Raw genomic sequence first — 4,898 nt, 5'->3', positions numbered from 1 at the left:
CGTCCTATGGCGAGATTTGCGTGGTTGGTGCAAACGTGCTTTTTTTACAATTTAAAAATACTACTACCACACGTTCATGGTCGTGTTTGCTGAACAAGATGTTTGAAATTTCTTTTCATTTCATGGATCAGGTCTCAAATTGGGCCAAATAACATGAATATCATTTTTCTACTCATTTTGTTCCATAATTTGAATCACTTGCAGTTCAAATTTGACTTATACCAAAAATTCCCTTGAAATGCAATTAATTAAATAAATATAGAAAATAAATTCAAAAATATACCAAATTTTAACATGGAGTACCACATGTTGTATGTGGGGAGTAGAAAAAATTCCAAGGTGAAAAGAGGAAAAAAAATTATTTTTTTGCCGAGTGTCAAAAAAACACTCGGCAAACCCCCCTCTTTGCCGAGTGTTTTTTTTGACACTCGGCAAAGCCCCCTCTTTGCCGAGTGTTTTTTTTGACACTTGGCAAAGAGGGTGGTTTGCCGAGTGTTTTTTATTTGACACTCGGCAAAGCCCCGATTTGCCGAATATTTTTTCTTTGCCAAGTGTTTTTGGCTTGACACTCGGCAAAAAGCTTGTTTACCGAGTGCTCGAAAAAAAACACTCGGCAAAAAAATTACACTCGGCAATTTTTAGCTTTCCCGTAGTGCGTGATGTGCCCTGATGATGCATGTCAGATGCAATCTTTGTAAATATGGCTGTTATAGACTTGGTATGCTATGTGGGGTGTAGTTCCATGTGAACCTGGTATGCTATGCATCTTAATATATTGCTGTTATGGGAAATGATTATCTGTGTGTGTGATTACATATATTGCTGTCCATGTTTGTTCTGATGACAGTGATGAGTTATCTGTGAGTTTCATTTAGTCCATCTAGTCCTGAAATCTGTCCATGTGATCTGATGCATATATACTCCTGGAATCATTTAGTCCATCTATGAACACACCCACACATATATATATATACAGTCGTGGGATGCATCTGGAAAAAAATTGTTGCCATATATACATACACGTATATGAGAAATTATTGAACATAGATTTTATTACAGATAGCACATACTTCTCACATGGAATTTATCTTACAACATCTGAGGCATATTCTTCATGATTTATCTTACAATGCAGGCCAAAATATTATTTCACACATGCATATTATACATAATGTATCTTACAACATTTGAGACATATTGTACATAATTTAGCTTACAACATTTGAGATAGATTCTACATAATTTATCTTACAACATGCTTCATCGTCTCCTAACTTGTCGTTTTGGCCTTTTTTCCTGCCTTTTGTCATGTTGACCCCTTCTTCTTTGTGGCCTCTTCTTAGATAAGGAGTTTTCTCACTTTCCAAGATCACAGGAATGATGCAGGTATCAAAAGGAGGGACTTCATCGAATTGATTGTACTCCTCCTCCATGGCATTTGTGACTCCGACAACCCATCTTTTCCTAGGGAGAACAATGTGCCATTTCCTGTTTCTCGTGTCGGTCACGTAGAAGACCTGGGAAACTTGATCAGCAAGTACAAATGGCTCTTCCTTGTATCCAACTAGTTCGAGATCAACAGTGGTGAACCCATGCGTGTCTTTCATGACACCATTTGCACCCTGAACCTAGCAACACCTAAAAACTGGCACCTTAAAATCCGGATAGGTGAGCTCCCAAATTTCCTCTACCTGTCCATAGTATGCTGACTTCTGCATACTGTTGTCAAAAGCGTCTATACGGACACCACGATTCTGGTATGTGCTTTTCTTGTCTTGGTCAATGGTGTAGAATGTGTAGCCATTTATGTCATACCCTTGATAACTAGTGATTGTGAATAGAGGGTCGTCTACCAAACTTCTCACAGTGTCATCTACGCTAAAATCCAACTTTTGGATTCGGTTTCTGAACCAAATGTTGAATTCGTTCATGTGTGCCCTCGCTAACCAAGCTTCACTCCGCTCTGGATTCTCTTGATGCAGCTGCCGCTTATGCTCGTCGATGTATGGTGACACTTTTGTTGTGTGTTGCAACACAAGAAAATGGGCCTGTCGAAATGCAACAGGGCTAGGATTGACTGTCTTCCCCCCCCCCCCAAGGATACCTACCCTTGCTAGCCTTCCCTCATGGCGAGACTTTGGTATGCCAATTGGATTTGCAGGGTCAATGTAATCAAGGCATCAGTCGACTACCTCCTCACTTGAGTAACCCTGAACCACGCTTCTCTCGGGATGAACCTGACTCTTTGTATACTTGTTCAGTGTGCTCATGAATCTCTCATCTGGATACATGTGATGTAGGAACATCGGACCAATGTACCTTATCTCTTTAACCAAATGAGCAATGAGATGGACAGATCTGTCAAAGAATGACGGTGGGAAATATGCCCCAAGAAGGCACATTGTCTCAAACAAGTTCTTTTCTAGGTCAACCAGTGTCTGCTCATCAATCACCTTCTGAGATATCACTTGAAGAAGAAGCGTAGGCTCATGATGGCCCTTCGAACTTTTTCTGGCAATATGTTCTAGATAGCGACCGCAAGCATTGTGGTGAGTATGACATCACAGTCATGAGCCATCATGGGAAGAAATTTCTGCTCCTTCGGATGGACAAGTTTTCTAACGCTGGATGAATAGCCATAAGGTACTTTCACACTGCGAAAGAAGTCACATAATTCCTTCTTCTCTTGCTTGGTTAGTTTTATGGCAGATGCCGGTAGCTGCGAACTGGTGCCGTTAGGAAGAAGCTCAGGCCTTATGTCCATTTCTTCTAGGTCAGCTCATACTTTTGCATCATCCTTGGTTTTGTGCTTGTCACTCATGAGTGTTCCAAGTAAACTCCCACATACATTTTTCTTTACATGCATGCCATCGATACTGTGGCGAACGGCTAAGTATAACCAATAAGGTAGCTCCCACAGGATTGACTTCTTTTTCCACCTGATCTTTGGATCATCTTGTTTATCCCGCTTTCGCTTTCCAAGGATGGTAGTGCTTTTCTTCCCATGAGCAACGGCGAGATCCTTGACCTCGTCGTAGACATACTCCCCATTAAAATGCCTTGGAGCTTTCCCAGCTTCCTCCCTTGTGCCGTCAAATTGACATTTCATGCCTCGGTACGCATGGGACGTGGGAAGGAAAATGCCGATGCCGTACGTATATCTATTTCTGTGAGTTGTTGAGCCCAAGATCGGTGTCATCTAAGCAATGGACGCAATCCTTGTCCCCTTTAGACTGCCCAGACACAGAATGACCACCTGGGATATCAGTAATGGTGGTGAACAGCATGCTGCGTAGTGTGAATGGCTCTCTCTTGTACACGTCATAGACAGTAACACCTGTTGACCAGAGTGTTTTCAGATCATCCACAAGTGGTCTCAAATACACATCGATGTCAATGCCTGGCTGTTGCAGTCCTGAGACGAGTATTGCCATCATCATGTATTTCCTTTTATTGCAAAGCCAGGGTGGCAGATTGTAGATTGGCAGTAACACTGGCCACACGCTGTGCAAGCTGCTCATGTGGCCGAATAGGTTCAGCGAGCTGCTCATGTGGCCGAATAGGTTCATGCCATCAGTGCTTAGTGCGAACTGAAGATTCCTTGGGTCCTTAGAAACTCTTCATAAATGAAGTCAATGATGTACCATTGGCTTCAATCTGCAGGGTGCCTTATATATAAAATCATCTTGCTTGCGGCCCTCCTTGTGCCAACGCAATAGCTGTGCATCCTTGCTTGATGCAAACAAACGCCTTAGGCGAGAAATTATTGGAAAATACCATGCCACTTTTTCAGGAGCACCATGACTCCTTACCTCATCACCCCTATCATTTCTTCGTTTGTATCAAGGGGTTCCACACTTGGGGCATTCGGTTGCGTCTGCATGATCGCCATGGAACATGATGCAGTCATACTTACATGCATGTATTTTCTCAACCTCCAGTCCAAAGGGCAAATATCTGCTTGGCCACGTAGGTGTTCTTTGATATCTCATTCCCCTGTGGCAGCATGTCCCTTAGCAGATTCAACAGAGCCTTGAAGCCTCGATCAGTCATATGATGGGAGGCCTTTAGCTGGAGAAGCTTAAGTGAAGTGAAGAGCTTAGTGTACTTGTCTTTGCAACCCGGATACAGTGGGGTCTTCATATCTCTCACCATCCTTTTTAATTTCTCAAACCTAGAACTAGTATACCCATCACACCCCATGGCGTCACGCACCAACTCCTCCAATTGTTCAGTAATAGGCACATAGTTGCCACCAATTTGAACTACGTCATCCTCACTATTATCGTTCCCAAGAGCCTCACCGCCATCCTGATCAGCAGTTCGCTGAGTGGCAGAGATTCCTTCACCCTTATGACCGGCTTGCAGGTCTCGAGCATTAACACCTTGTTCACCATGCCGGTTCCAGCATTTGTAGTCATCCATGAAACCCCGAATAATCAAATGGGCATGAACATGCATTGAACTTGAGAACTTTGTGACATTCTCACGATCAACACATGGACAACAAATGGCAGACTTTTGCTGATTGAATTTATCCGCTTCTGCTGCGACTATGAATGTCTTCAGACAACTTAAGTACTCTCCACAAGTCTAGTTCTTGAGATACATTCAACTCCGGTCCGCCATCTACAATAGAACAAACAGATTGATTATGAGTGAATATCACACAGAATATGAGAGCAAACTTCAGCTTCAAAAGAACAAAATCAGACTAAGCAGAGAGCATAGTTCAGCTTCAATAGAACAACATCAGACCAAACAAGAGGAGGGGATGTTGACAATTACCTTGGGCCTGCCAGCAGCTGGTGGCTGGCGCGCGATGGTGGCTGGCTGATGGAGGAGAGGGAGGCCAAAACCACGTCAGCGCAGGCGTGTAAAATTTCACTCGCTCAACG

The sequence above is a fragment of the Setaria italica genome, chromosome VI, assembly GCF_000263155.2.
Source record: "Setaria italica strain Yugu1 chromosome VI, Setaria_italica_v2.0, whole genome shotgun sequence".
Classification (NCBI taxonomy): domain Eukaryota; kingdom Viridiplantae; phylum Streptophyta; class Magnoliopsida; order Poales; family Poaceae; genus Setaria; species Setaria italica.
This window is presented reverse-complemented; position numbering follows the sequence as displayed.